Here is a 15,185-nt window from a genome sequence, read left to right as displayed (position 1 = left end):
TTCTGAAAGATGAATAATCTATGTATCTATAAAGCCCATTAAGCCCAAATTAGATTCAACATTATCTAAAAATATTTCAATATTTTGACATAATGGATTCAACATCTCTTATAAACTATTTCAACATTTGGATATAATAGATTCAACATTTATTAATCCTACGTCAACATTTTTTTGGAGGGGGTATGGGCTTCCTCTCCGGACTCCGGCGCCGGCGGCAGCGCTCCCCGCGGGCAGTCAGGCGCGCGCGGAGAGGCGGCCGGCGGGCGGCCGCGAGGGCGCAACGGCGGCGGCGATGCAGGGGAGGGCCGCGGGTGGCGCGGAGAGACGGGAGCAGGGGCAGTGGCGGCCGGGGTACAGGAGGGCCGCGGGCGGCGCGGAGCATGGCCGCGGCGGCGGTGCAGGGGAGGGCCGCGTCGGCCGGGCGCGACGGGAGCCGGGGGCTGCGGCGGCCGGGGGCGAAGGCGGGCGGGGTGGCGGGCGCAGCGGCGCGGGCTTCACGGGAGGAAGGAGACGGTGGGCTAGGTTTTACTGTGGAGATCCAATGGTGGTAGATGTTTGCACGAATCTCAAACACTAGAAGATGATTAAAAAAAATTCAGAATATATATAGGTTCCACGTGTCAGAGCGGGGCACCGGTCTGGAGCATGGTTTTTGGGCCGCATGAGCTTGTGTGGGCCGGCGGGGGGAGCTGGGCTGCTAGATTTTTGAGCCAAAGTAGAGATTGGGACACCTGAAGCCTGTTTTGTTGTATTATTTTTGTTTTTTTCAATCAAATACATAAGATAGACTATATATATAAACTTTTTGATAAAAAATAATGGGTATTCACCCTTGAATTCAATGGGGCCCGCCCCTCTCTCCACCGCTTCGGTTGGCCTCACGTTCTTGGCTCGCTTCATCTCTTGTCGCTTTTCACCTTGGCGCCGATTCTAATAGCAAGAGTCTGTCCAAACCAAACAGAAGCTCGTACTTCTCCCAATATAGTGCTACCCAATATCCTCCCTTCCCATCCGGTCTCACATTGTCCGGGTATCCTGGCAAGTCTATGAGCGGTTCAGACGTGTTGGCCTTAAGTCCTTGGATCCAGTACCTCATTAGCTTGCATGGACCCGTAAGAGCTGATGGTAATGGCATTAGGCTACGCCACCGCGATGCTGATTCTACAGTCAACCGTGACTTCTCTTCCGTGCGGTCGATTTTTTCAACACCTCCCACATGGCGGGACCCACCACCCACTACCACCTCTTTGCTAGATCCCGCAGGGCACCTCCCCTCCTTCCTCCCGCAGCCTCCCATCTTCTCCTTCCTCCGTCCCTCTCTCTCAGATCCATCTCCCGCGCCCCTCCCCCATTCTCCTTCCTCCTGCAGCCCCCCCTCTCCTTCCTCCTACATCCTCGGCGCGGCGGGGAGCTCCGCCCGCGAGCTCGGCGGCGGCGGGACGGGGAGTCCGCGGCGGACCGCGGGGAGTCCGAAGCGCGGCGCCTCGGCGGCGGCGGCCCGCGGGGGAGCCCCGCCCGCGGCGCGTTAACGGCGGCGGCCCGCGGGGAGCCCCGCCCGCGGCGCGTCGGCGGCGGCCCGCGGGGAGCCCCGCCCGCGGCGCGTCGGCGGCGGCCCGCGGGGAGCCCCGCCCGCGGCGCGTCGGCGGCGGCCCGCGAGGAGCCCCGCCGCAGTGCGTCGGCAGCGGACAGGGGAGATCCACCCACGCGCTCACCCCCGGCAGCGGCGGCGGCCGCGGGGAGGTCCGCTCGCGAGCTCACCCCCGGCGGCGGCGAGCCCCGGGGGTAGTAGCTGTGTTTTTTTTCTTTTTTTTATGCAAAGTTTAAAAAAATTCCCAAATTAAAAAATTACCAAAGTTTTTTTATTTTTGAATGCAATTTTTTTTACCTTGAGTTTGTTTCTGGATGCAAAAATATTTTAAATAATTTTTTTTTCTGAAGCAAAATTTCCATCTTAAATTTTTTTCAATTTGTTTCTCAAATTTTTCTCTCTCAATTTTTTCTCGTCAAAATTTTCTGTCTTTTTTTTTCCTCAAAATTTTTTCTTGAAAAAATTTCTTGAAATCAGAAAACGACAAAAAACTTACTAAAAAGGGAAAAAAACGAACGGTCGGGAAATCGATCGTACGGTTGACCGTAAATTAGCGACACCCCTACGCCACGCCGGACTGAAGCACGGTCACTTGATTAGTCCGTGGGTCGTATTTCATAATGCGTCCGGTTGAGTCTCCTGTTGTGGTGACCATCTGATGTTGCGCTCGTGTATATGTCTGTGCTACTGTCGGTGGAAATAGACATCGCAGGTGACTCTTGATCGATTTTGACACCATTCGTGAAGCGCAGCGGCGCACCGCCAGCCTCTCTCGCCAGCACAGTCGCCTCCCGACCGTTCGGTCCAACACACATTAGATCCATGTAGGCGTCCGCGATGTAGAGGTTCCCGGAGTTGACATGAAACCTCAAGCCGAGCGGTCTGCCGCACGAGCTCTCCGTGGCAACTGGTGGGAGGTCGGAGAAGGCGACGCAATGGTTCTTGGTGTAGCTCGGGCTGTATGCGAACGTCATCCACTTGGCTCCCTCGCCGCCGTACTTGAGGATGCAGCCATCGGAGACGCTGATGTAGGGTCCGGCGCCGTGGCCGCTGAACACGACGCTCTCGGGGCCGATGCCCAGCTTGTCCGGCAGCTCCAGGCGCTGGGTCTTGCTGGCGTCAATGGCCTTGGCTACGGCGGCCGTGGCGGCCGAGGCAGGAGCAGCAGGACGACGGCGAGCAAGATCGTCGCGAGCAGAGGCAGCTTCGATGCGGTGCGCTTCTTGGTTGCTAGCGGCGAGAACTGACTAGTTAGTACGAAGTGGTGGTTCTCCCTTGCCATTGTTGGCTGATCGCTGGTATGCTTTGGTTTGATCTGTTGGAGAACGGTGTCACCTGGCTCCCGTTTTATTGTGGGCTTCTTCGCCGTGCGCAGTCTGAGTCGGCGTCAAAAACCGGCAGGCGCGCGGACTCGGGGTCTACCTTCGATCAGTTCGAAGGGAAAGAGGGGAAGAGGAACCCCGGCGGATTCTGAATCCGTATCACCCCGGTGATAAAAAACGACCGGCTTCGTAGGCCGCAAGAGGGGCAGCTATCATCGGAGCCAGACTACCAGAGCCGTCGCCAGCAGTGAAGCCGAACTCCGAATCTCCCCCCGGCCTCGGCAGAGATGAACAGAGCGGTGAACGGAATCGGCGCGCGGGTTCCAACTTCCGAAAGTGTTTGAGGCTCGTAGCCCGGCGAAGAACGTCTACGTTTGCAACGGCATCGTGCGATCACGACCGCCGAAACCAACAGTGTTGCCGCGCTGGCGACGGGTTCAGCGGCGCTCACCCGTTCGATGCTCCCCTGCAGCCACGCGTTGTTGGGTTGCACTCGAACGGCGACCCTCGCCGGTGCTCCCGCACTCCCCGTTAGAGATTCAAGGTGTTGAAAAATTGAAGCCGTTTTGTGTTTCGTGAGGCTGGAGTGGTAATTGATCATGATTCTAATGATATTTTTACAATCCAATTTGAATATAAGCTCAAAATTGAATAAGATTACACCTTTCAGATCTAGCTCTTAGATTATCTAAGTCAAATTTTATGGCCCTTTATCACCCTTATAGTTGTAGTCCATCTATCATCACGAGCCCAGCCGTGGCCTATGGGCTGCTCCGGGACACATTTTTCACGTTGGTTGTGATCGGCACACAGGGGCTCTACTACTATCGCCGTGACACACACGAGCAAATAGGAGAAATAAGACTTTGCAGGGGGTTTGCAAATATTTGCCAGCGTGGCACCATGTGGCAAGCTACATCGACGTCAAAAGTTGGCGCGGCATATTTGGGACCTTAGATGAACCACGTAACATGGTTTAGGCATCGATGGACGATTTGAAAATTTAGAGATCTAAATGAAATTTCAAGATAAATTTGGAAACCCAAAATATAATTTACTCAAAGTAAAATATCAAAGACAAGCCACCGCCGATCTGAGGTGCCACTCTACTCTGACAATCCGATCCGATCTGATCATCCGAGGGCCGCATCAGACGTGACAGCGTTTTCCGTCGTCCGAATTGTCGAAAGCAGAGTGCACGGCGCGATGTCACGCGACAGCCGGGCCCCATGGAGCTGTCCGTCCACGCATCTCGCTTTATCCAATTCTCTTCTCCCGACCCTTCCACCGACCACTGGCCCTGTGGCGAGGAGTTGACCCATGCCGCGGTGGTCTCCACGGCCAAAAAGGCCCAAAAGCAAAGCTTTCCGGCCGGCGGCTCTACTCTGAAGCACCTGAAACAACATTTTAGCAAATCCCTCTCTCACCTTGAAAAACGAGCTTAGGCAACTTCTCACCTAGTAGTTTGAAACATGAGAACTAAAGCAAAATTTACGCAAATGAATAATTATGTTCCAAATTAAAGCAAATTTAATTAAAAAAAAACTGTGTGACCAGACATCCCAAACCGGCTATAAGATTTGTAGAGATGGGAGGAGAACGATGCTTGCCTACTTGGAGAAAGAACAAATAGTGATTGAAGCATAAAGGCAGGCGAGTTTGAGCAATGAAGAAGCTTCAATCTTTTCCGTGGACTAGTGGAGACGCACGTGCCACAGGCACGTGTTTAAAGAACAACATTTAAAAATAATAAGATTGCATCAAATAATTATTAAATTTACATTTATTTATTAATAGTGGTGGCACATGTTTAAAGAACAATATTTAAAAATAATTAGATAATTAGATTCATCAAATGATCCAATATTTAAAGAACTATTAAAAAAATATTAAAAGTGGAGATTGCATCAAATGATTATTAAATTTTAAATTTATTTATTAATAGCATAGGCTCGTAAATGTACTTGTATGTCGTATCTTTCAATGGAATTCTTTGAAAATAATTATTACGATGCCACCATGAATCATTAAAATCATCTGTGGTTCTCCCGTTTAACTCAGAAGTCGGCTGCTGAATGTCATTGGACATATTTGCTTCATTAATCACAGACGCAACACCTACGTATAGACAAAGCATTTTGATTTAGCAGACTCACACATGGGTCGGTTTTGGAAAAAGATTATACCGATGTTCTCTGTATTATTTCGAGCAGCTTCTTTCTCAGCCTTTTTCTGCTGGTAAATTCCCCGCATGCTTGAGTACTTCTCTCTTTCCCTTTGCCGCTTAGCCTCCATTTGATTAGTGGAAGCACATGTAATTGTAAAAGAATCATGAAATAACCATGAATCACAAAGTTTATAAATTGCTAAGAAGATATGAAAAAAACACCTACGGCCACATCAAGGGTAACGGGCTCGTCACATAATTATCTTTTACGATGATTCAACGTGTTTGTGATATCTCCAGATGGTCAGCGGCCATCCATTGCTAAGATAAATATTCAACTGATCATGGATCACGGATCTTTATATTATTAACACGGACATTTAAAATACATGGTTCCCTATAACCATCATATTCAAACAAAAAATGTATCAAAAGTTGATGAGAACAATATCTTACATCTAGCCGTCTTAGCAAAGAGCTCGACCTTTCATCAATACGGTAGCAAGAAGCACATCAGGGGCGCACATGGTGACCTAGGCCACGGACAGAAAGGGCCCTGACTGATGACGATGACCATGAAATGTGCGATGTTAGGACGGGCTGGGAGAACGCGTGGGGATGCCGGCGACCACGACAAGGGAAACACAGCGTTCGAATGGAATGAAGAATGTTACCTTTATCAGCGACAAAATGATATGGGACGTCGTCGGTGGTCAGCAGATCGACGGGCGCCGGTGGACAAGGGCATCGGTGGCTAGAACAAAAACGTACGGATGCCGATGGAGAGGCCTTGACGCTGGTGGCAGGGACAAAGGACGCCGATGCCATGGACAATGGAGGCAAAAGATGTGCATGTGTCGTTCCAAAAAAAGCTGAGTTGCAAAGAAATCCTATGCATGTGTATAATAAGGAAAGAAAAGTGTCGGCGTCCTGACCCGGCGGTCCGGACCCAACTAGTGATTATGCTGCGTGTTTCTCGTCCCAGATGTTGATGCAAGAGGCAACACAGTAGTGCACGGGTTTATCCTGGTTCCGACCGTGGGGTCGTACGTCCAGCAAAGGGGTGTGCGAGAGCTCTGTACTGTCTTGCACCGGGGGTGCCTGTAGTAGGGGGTACAAGCGAGGCGAGAGAGGGAGGGAAGCTCCCAGATCTCTGCTAGAGGAGGAGTTGATTGAGGCGAGTGCCAATATCGAGGCTCAGAAGAGCGATTGGGCTCTGTGAGCAGTGCTGAGTATTGTGTTCTACCGGATGGATCGATCCCCCAAGACAAAGCCCGTCTCCTCCTTTTATAGACACAAGGAGGGGCGGTGTACATGCACAGGACATTGTGGAAGTCGTTGTCTTCTCCCCGAATCGCGGGGCGTAGTGGCCGAGCACTGTGGAAAGTATACTGTGGGGTATGGCGTCTGGTGTGGCAGTTGTCTTGGGCATCGTCCTTAGCCTTGCGGAGATCGCGTCGGCGTCCTTGTAGCTCCAGCGGGCGGTGTGGTCGTTGCTGTAGTGGGTACCGTCCTCCAGTCGTGGTGTGGCGACGTTTCGAGGGTTCTGCAGGCCAGGGTCTTGCACTGGTCAAGGCTGGAACCGCTTCCGAGGGTCGTGCCCATGCCGTTCGAGGGCTCCGCGGAGTGGAAAGTTTGAAGGAGTTATAGGGAGTTGGCAGCACAGTGGCTGGAGCAGTGCCGAGCATGTCTTGAACCGCGTCGTAGGTTCCCACAGTATCGCCACAGCGTCCGGAATGGCGGAGCAGTGACCGGAGTTGGCGGCACAGCCACTGCAGGGAATGGTGGCCTGACGCCATCTGACCCGGGCGCTGCGGAGGAGTGGTTGGCGTTTAATGCCTCCGTACGGCGGGCGGGTGAGCGGAAGGGCCGTTTGTCCTTCCTGTCGAGGGGTGGCCTCGAGCGAGGCGGAGATGATCCGCTCCCCCCAGGGTAGGCTCGCTACCCTCGAGCGAGGCGGAGACGCGGGGCGCGGTCGAAGGTCTCAGCGGGGAGCCCTCGAGCGAGGCGGAGATTGCCCCGCAGGTTCGAGGGGGTGCGGATGGGCCGCACTGTGTACGTGGGCCGCGTATTAGGCTTCTTTGAGTCCTTTCCTTTCTTTCAGATTGGAAAGAGGCTGTATGCCTTCGTGGGCCCGGTTGCCTAATATGTGTTTGCGTTTTTTAGTCCCATGACTAGGGTGCCCCTAATCATGGTACCCGACAGTAGCCCCCGAGCCTTTGGTCGAGTCAGGGGATTCGACCAAAGGGTATTTTGGGAATTTTACCCTTTGATGTGATCGGTCGGCGTTGCATTCCCGCCGGGTGCGTCCAGTCGCTTGCCTGGTGGATATGACAACTCGTCGGTCGGGGTAGTGCGCCTGCAGAGAAAGTACTACGAGGCGCGCGCCCCTTCTTGTCTTGTTTTGGGTGACGAGACGCGTCAGCGTGCTGAGCAGGCCAGGGTCATGATGGCGCCTGCTGCTCTGCAGCCGGTGCTAATGCCGCGCTGTCCCGCGTTTAGGGTCTCAGCCCTGCTTTTTCTGGTTGCCTCTCGACGCGCCGTTCGAGGGCAGTCGGCCAGCGCCGATGCTGCGCTGCTCAGCGTCCAGGGGCTCGGCTTTGCCCTGTCTGGTCAAGTCTTGGCATGGTAACCGAGGGCATCTTTCGCTCGTGGGGTGCCGCACCGTCACGGGCGGTCCAAGCCTTCCCCTTGCAACAGGCTTAAGGCTTGGCGCCCGACGCAGCTATAAATAGAGGTCGTGGGACTCCCTTTGCTTTCCAACTTCCCTGCTCTTACTTCTAGCTTCGCCTAAGTCTAGTAATGTTTCCCTTTGCCTTTCACGACCGACCCCCAGACGGGGTGGCCTGGCTTCTTTAGGTTTTGAGGCTAGGAGAATGCTTGCGAGCTGCGGGAAAAAGCTGGAGAGGGCGTGCTCACCATCCCTCGGCTTCAGTGGAATTAGCAGAAGAACGTGGGGCCTGAGAGGTCCCGCTTCTGCGATGTCCCTCAGCCTGAAGGGGCGTTGAGATGCCTGACCATGGCGTTGGCGCCAGGTTTGGTGGCCGTTCTTTGCATCGTCCCTCTTGGCGACAATGTAGCTCTCGTGGAGCTGGCGTAGAGAGTGTTGTCCGCTAGGTCCCCCCCCGCAAAGTCTTTGGTGGATGAGAAGCAAGAAGAAAGCTTGCGAGAAGGGCATCCCGCGTGGACCCGTGCGGTCTAGGGGCTGCTCCTCGCAATGCCAAGCAGCCTAGTCATAATGTCGGCCAAGGACTCGGTGCACTTCATCGGCGCTCGCTCCTCCCCAAGACAGGAAAAATTGCCACGCAGGTGGCAATGCATTTGTACTTTTCGACGGCTTCGAGCCGATAACCCTTTGTAATCTTTGCTTGCAAAGAGCAAATGAAATCTCCTACTTCTTCGTGAAGAGGATGACCGAGGGTGTAAAGGTGGGCATCAGCCCTGCAGAGGCTCAACCCTTTGGGGGTGTGGCTCGGGTACTGACCGTGGTGGTCTTGGTTTGCCCGGCGGGGGCGCAACGGCGCTCCGGGGAGCATCGTTAGAGGAGTCCGATCTAGGATCGGGGTTTGTTGCTGGAGAAGCAGTGAGGTGGCCACTCCGAGTTGCCTATGCGGACCATGGTGCCGCCGCTGGGCATGTCGCCGTCGTGCTACTGAGGGCGTTCGAGCTGGCCTGCAGAGGGTTCTGATCCTCGAATGTGTGAAGTTTCTTCGTGGGGGCGCGTCAGCGCACCCGTGGGTGTAGCCCCCGAGGCCTTGGAGGAGTGTTTGCACTCGTCCATGGGCTATAAACACCGCCCTGCTTGGTTGCTTTAGTGGGGAGGCTGCCCAGCTTCCTTTTTAGCTGGCATCGGCGTTCCTTCCAGCCGGCCTCGGTGTTTTCTGTGCTGGCGCAGCGACTCGGAGTCCCGTCGAACCATCCAGCAGGCGCGCGTTAAAAGTGGGGTTTTTGGCTAAACACGCGGAGCTTCACAATCGACGGTTGTCGATCCATTCGAGGGTGCGGCCTGAGTCACGGTGTGCGAGGAGTCCCCGAGCCCTGGTCTGCGTGAAGGTGTTCAGGGGACTCTCGACTTTTATTACGACCCTCGTCGCCCTTTCGCAGGGAGGAGGGGTGAAGCGCACCATGCTACCCATGCCCAGGCCGCGATCTATGGCTGCTTCAGTGAGCTGTTATAGGGTGGTTCAAGTGGACGTCCGTGCCGCATTCGATAAGGGTCGGCTCGTGGTCCATGGACACGTCACATAAAGCGCTCGCAAAGGTTCACTAGACGGGGCTCGGACCCATTCGATAGGGTCCGAGGGCTCGATGCTCTCCCTCGATGGGATCCCCCTGCTAGGCACCCTCGACTGGCCTTGAACACTGCGTAGGATGTCTCGAACTCCGCGTTCGAGGGTAGCTTGTACGGCACATCCATGCAGTCCCTGACTCTGGCGTTCTGGAGCGCCTGTTGAACCCTCGACGGGCCAGGCTTCGAACCCCTGATCAGTAAGGCCTCGGAATAAGGTCCCTTCGAGGGTGAAGAGCCCCCGAAGGGAATATTCCGTCACGGTTTGCAAACGGCGCGGAGTCGCGGATCGTGCGCGCGGGTCTTCTGCTGGTTGTGGGCGATGTGGACCGGTACATGCAGTGCAGTGCGGGCGTGCCTTTTCAGGCGGCTGCCTCGGGTAGGCGAAGAGACGTGGGCGACGGCTGATGGATGGAACAGTGCTATAGTTGCTCTGTGCACGTTGGTTACGGCACCGTAATTATCGCCGAGTGCGCGCGTGGGAGACTCCACGGTCGTGGGGCCCAGCTTTCGGTGACAGCAAGATCTACCGCATTCAATGCGGTGGATCCGGGCTGCAGTGGCGAATCCGCCTGTCTTGATGGATAAAAGCGGGAAAAGGGGGATTGTTTGGGCTCACTTGGTCACTTTGCCTTCGTCTCCCCTGCCTTCTCCGCCTCCCCTACATCCTTAGCCCAGAGCCGAGAGCGAGAGGAGGAAGAAGGAGAGGGCGAGAGTGCACCTTAGCCATCGTAGAGCTTGCTTCCTCGCGTCCCCCGGCAGTTCGGAGCGATGTCGGATGTCCAGGAGCCATTATCGTGGGGGAGGTCCACCGCCACCGAGGCGGTCTTGGAGCAACTGGTCGCCGACACGCTACTGCCGGTGAACATCAACTCATAGCGTGGATTCCCCCGCGGCCGGAGGAGACGAAGCCGAATCCCCCCGAGGGCTATGTTGTGAGCCTCGTGCGGCTCCACGAGCTGGGATTCGGCGTCCTTGTCGACAGATTCATGCGGGCGCTGTGCGAATACTACGGAGTGGAGCTGCACAACTTCAGCCCCAACTCCATCTCGCATGCGGCGGTCTTCGTCGCTGTCTGCGAGGGGTATCTGGGGATCGAGGCGCACTGGGATCTATGGATCCGTTTGTTCCGCGGCGAGCTCTACGTCGAGAACGTGCGGGTCCAGCCGAAGTGGTTCGCCCACGCCGGCGGTCTGATGCTCCACTTGCGCCCAACTCAGAAGAACTTGTACATCCCCAACAGGATGACAACGAACAACGCCGGGTGGACCCGTGGGTGGTTTTACCTGCACAACTTCGGCAATTGGCTCCCGGTGTTCACCAACAGGGTGCTCCGGGAGAGGCCGGAGAAGTAGGACTGGGGGGTATCGCCCCCACCGCATCAGGCCAGGCTCGAGTTGCTCACTGACGTGTTACGGCATCTGCCGAGGAAGGGGTTGACGGCGGCGGCCGTCAACACAAACTTTCATCGGCTGAGGGTGATTCCTCTCACGAAGAGGAACTTGCCAATTTTTGAGCTCACCTCCGAGGCCCCGAGCGCGGTCTCGAGGACGTCGTACGTGCTGCTCCCCCATGACGTCACTACCCGGAGGGCGAAGAACGCGGTGGCGGAGTTCCCCGACAACCCCGAGGATCTTTGGAAGATCAAGATGCGCCCCGAGGCGGGGTACCTTTCTGTGGTGAGTCTATGTTTCAATTCATTGTCGACTTGTGCTACTCTTCTCCCCACTCCTCAATCCTGACTTGGTTGCGTTTGTAGGGGGTGAGCCGCAAGGGCTACACCTCGAAGCCCTCGGTCCCGGAGGAACGCGAAGCCAACCGCCTGCACGCAGAGGCAGTGAAGAAGCAGAAGGACGCAGTGGAGGCGGCCACCACCAGGAAGAGGAAGAGGAAGGAAAAGCACGAGAAGGCATGCAAGATAGCACACGCGGAGGGAAAGCCGCAGCCCGCCACACCCGAGTCCACCGAGGGGGAGGACTCCTCGGACGCCGAGCTCAACTTCTCGGACGACGACGAGGCGGAGACAGGTGTGGGTTCCCCTCCGGTCTACCAAGGGGCTGGCGATGGGGATGTGCCAATGACACTGGGTGAGGCGAGGCTCACATCATGGTCGTTGGTGGAGCCGCCCCTCGATAGGACAGAGCGGAGGTCGCCCGCGCCGGTGGCGGGACAAAGATCGCCCACGCCGGCAGCGGGTAGGAGATCGCCCACACCCGTGATGGGGCAGAGGTCGCCTCGCCGGCGACGGGTAGGAGGACACCGGCGCCCGCAGTGTCAACGGGCGGCGGCGGGTTCGTGGCGAGTGCGGAGACGCCCGCGCAGACGGCCTCGAGGAGCCAGACCGACCCGAGGGTGGCGCCCTCGGGCCAGTCATCAGGAGGCGTCAGCGTGCTGCGGGCTCAGAGGAGCGGCTCAGGCAAGCGCAGCATGAGCGCCCGGTCAGGGTAAGTGATCTTGATTTTATCCTTCGCATTCGTTTAATCGACCCTCCAGTCCTGCTGACTTCGACATTTCTTCCCCGACTACCCAGCTCTGGGGCCATCGCCAGGGATGCGGCCCAGCTTGCGCCAACCATGGCCCTCAAGATCGGGGCGCTCGCAACGCCGCACACAGCGCCGCAGCCCCTGCCCGTAGTGGATATAGTGGCGTAGGCCGCGAAGCTCCAAGAGGCGATGGCTCGAGGGGCCTAGAAGGCCCAACAGGCTCAAGCGCCGGAGAGTGGGGGCGATGCTGGTCAAAGCGGCATTGTAACAGCCGCTCAGGCTGACGCTGAGGGGGAGGTCGGCCGGGGTAGCGCAAATGACGCCACCCGGCTAGACGTCGAAATCGAGGCCGGTCGGGGCGACGCAGATAGCGCCGCCCAGCCGGTTGCAGGAGAAGAAACTGGTGGGGGTGCGCAGGAGCGCCCCTCCAGCCAAAGAGAGGTGGAGATCCTCATCCTCGAGCCCCCGAGGGTTGGGGTCGAGGGTGTCACAGAGGAGGAGTCGGCGCCAAGGGCGCCGGCAGTGGAGGAAACCTGCGTCCCGGAGCCTGTGAAGGCCGGGGACGAGGGTGTTATTGCGGCGGCGACGGCGCAAACGGCGCCGGTGAACGTGGTGTCGGTGGTGCAGCTGCCGGAGAGCAGCGAGGAGTTCGGGGACTCGAGGGACATCAACCCCGCTGCTGCGGCCAGCGCCGCCGACCGGATTGCCGAGTTCGTATCGTCCTCTGAGGAGGTACTTAGCGCGGGGACGTCCGAGGGGCCCCGTCATGGAGCGATTATCCAATCCGGGGTCCCCTTGGAATTTCTCCACAACGAGCAGGAGGAGGAAGCCGTCTGGAAGGCGCAGTTTGCGGTCAGCTCTCGGATTCAGGACCACCTCGACAGCGCCTTAGAGCTCCATAGAATGATGGATTTCTAGATCAGCAGCGTAAAGCGCCTTTCCCTGGGAATCGCTTGAGTTCTGTTTTGTTTTCGTGTACTTTACTCACGCTCCTTCGCTTGCAGTGGCTGAGGGACATTTCGCGCAAGAAGAGCGCCGAGCTGACCCGACTGTACTCCCAAATGCGTTGGCCTGGATAGTACAATGCCGATTTGGTGCTCCGGAATATCGACGCCAACACCCAGTTGACCAGTCTTGGAGCACGCCAGCGCGTGCTAGAGGAGGAGCTGGTGCGGACCGCTGGGGAGCGCGACATCCTGAGGGTCGCAGTGGAGCAGAAGGCTCAGGAGGCCGAAGCGCAGACCGCTGAGCTGCAGCGTGTAAGGACGGCCCTCGAGCAGAAGGAGGCCGAGCTCCAGCGCAAGGAGGCCGAGCTCCAAGGCAAGGAGGCCGAGCTCCAGCGCGAGAAGATGGCCGTCGCCATGCTCACTGGGATCCTCGAGGAGAAGGGCAAGGCCCTCGAGGGGAAGGAGGTGGCCATCCGGAACACGGAAGCCACTATCAAGAGGACTCCTTGTCCTTGCTCGAGGAGGCCGCCCGGACCCAGCAGGAAGAGGCGCAAAAGAATATCACGGGTGAGTATTCGAAATTTCGCTGTCGTTTGATCTGATTTTATCGCAACTTATCTTGGTTCCTTTGACCAGAGCTGAGACAGAAAGTGGCGGACGAGACTGCGGTGAAGGAGGCTGTCAATACCGCACTCATGGCGGCGCAGGCCGAATACGTTGAACTGGAGTGGACCACTGTGAGCGTGTGCCAGGAACTCGAGGGTGACGGTGCCGTGTCTGGTAGCTCAGTGGTCAGCCACTTGCGAGCACTAGGGGGGCGGATCGCCGAGCACGCCAAGAGCACCTTCCGCCTCGGTGTCCTGCGAGCCCTCGCCGTGGCCTCGACGCACTATATCATGGACCTCCAGAGAGTGTCGTCGGGGTACATGGTCCCAAACGACGCCAGCCCGTTCACTGCGTCGGCCATCATGGACGACGCCGACACCACCGTCGAGGGGTTCGCCACCGTCCTGGACAGGAAGCTTGAAGCTGACATCCCCCCCATAGCCGAATTCGATGATGTTGAAGACCCGCAAGGGGGGATGATAACCTGTAGGAAGTTTGGGCCTCGGAGCCCATGTAAATAAGTTAGTACTTGTTGTAATAGTACTTTTGGATTAAGAAATCCGTTATTGTAAATCGACAGTGTGGCCCCTCGAGGCCTTGCCCGTTCGAGCTCTCGTTTTCTTTACTTTATTTCCGTGTCCTCGTATGCGACTTAGATAAACTTCTGCGAGGAATTTCGTGTCCATAAGCGACTTAGGCGTAGGGTGGTGAGGGGGATGCCATATCCCGGAGGCGTAGGCGGTCCCGCGACTCGGCCGGCCCCGTACTATAGTTGCTTATGCCTCGCGTCCGTTTTTCCAAGTATACGAGAAACTTAGAAACGGAATTTTTTTGAAAAAACATTGGTGATTTTTGGGGACGTTCGGGGGTTCCCCCCGTAGTAGCCCCCGAGGGAGGCTTGGCTTTGCCGAGGGTAAAGCCAGGTGTGCCTCAGTGTTCGTGCGCATCCGAGCCCCCGAGGGTCCGGAAGGTTCCCAAAAAATAAACAAGTAAATCATACTCCTTTATTGTTACGGAAAATCATAAATACGAGTACAAACGATGTACAAATAGCTTGGAACTCTAAGGATAGAAGCGACATAGCTGCTGTATGTTCCAAGCATTTGTGAAGACTTCGCCGTTTTCGTTTGCCAGCTTGTACGTGCAGGGCTTGAGCACGTCGGCGATGATATATGGGCCTTCCCATGGTGGTGAAAGCTTGTGGCGTGGTCTGTTATCCTGTCGAAGCCTCAGCACTAGGTCGCCCTTGTTGAGGTCTCGGCATCAAACTCTCTGCGTTTGGTATCTTCGCAGGGACTGCTGATAACACGCAGAGTATAGGAACGCCACGTCTCGAGCTTCATCCACTTGGTCCAGCGAGTCCTCGTGGGCTTACTGGTTCTGCTGCTCTTTATAGGTCTTGAGCCCTAGTGACCCGTACTCCAAGTCCGTGGGGAGCATGGCCTCTGCGCCATAGACGAGGAAGAATGGGGTAAAGCCCGTGGCTCCACTTGGGGTCGTCCTCGGGCTCCAGATAACCGAGGGTAGCTCAGTGAGCCACCTCCGGCCAAACTTGTTTAGTTTGTTGAAGATCCTTGACTTGAGGCCTTGGAGGATCATGCCATTGGCACGCTCCACTTGCCCATTCGTCTGTTGGTGCGCCACAGCCGACCAGTTCAAGCGTTTGTGGTAGCTGTTGCAGAACGCCAAGAATTTCTTGCCCGTGAACTGGGTGCCGTTGTCGGTGATAATCGAATTCGGGACCCCGAACCTGAAGACAATGTCAGTAAAGAACAGAACTG

The 15,185-nt window shown here is 56.3% G+C and overlaps 1 pseudogene; it reads right to left on the bottom strand.

Moving 5' to 3' along the window:
* Positions 1-2,153: 2,153 nt before the first annotated feature.
* Positions 2,154-13,843, bottom strand: LOC120702211 (annotated as a pseudogene).
* Positions 13,844-15,185: the final 1,342 nt, after the last annotated feature.

This window comes from Panicum virgatum, chromosome 4K (assembly GCF_016808335.1).
Source record: "Panicum virgatum strain AP13 chromosome 4K, P.virgatum_v5, whole genome shotgun sequence".
NCBI lineage: Eukaryota > Viridiplantae > Streptophyta > Magnoliopsida > Poales > Poaceae > Panicum > Panicum virgatum.
The sequence above is the reverse complement of the archived record's forward strand: the minus strand, read 5'-3'. Positions and strand labels throughout refer to the sequence as shown.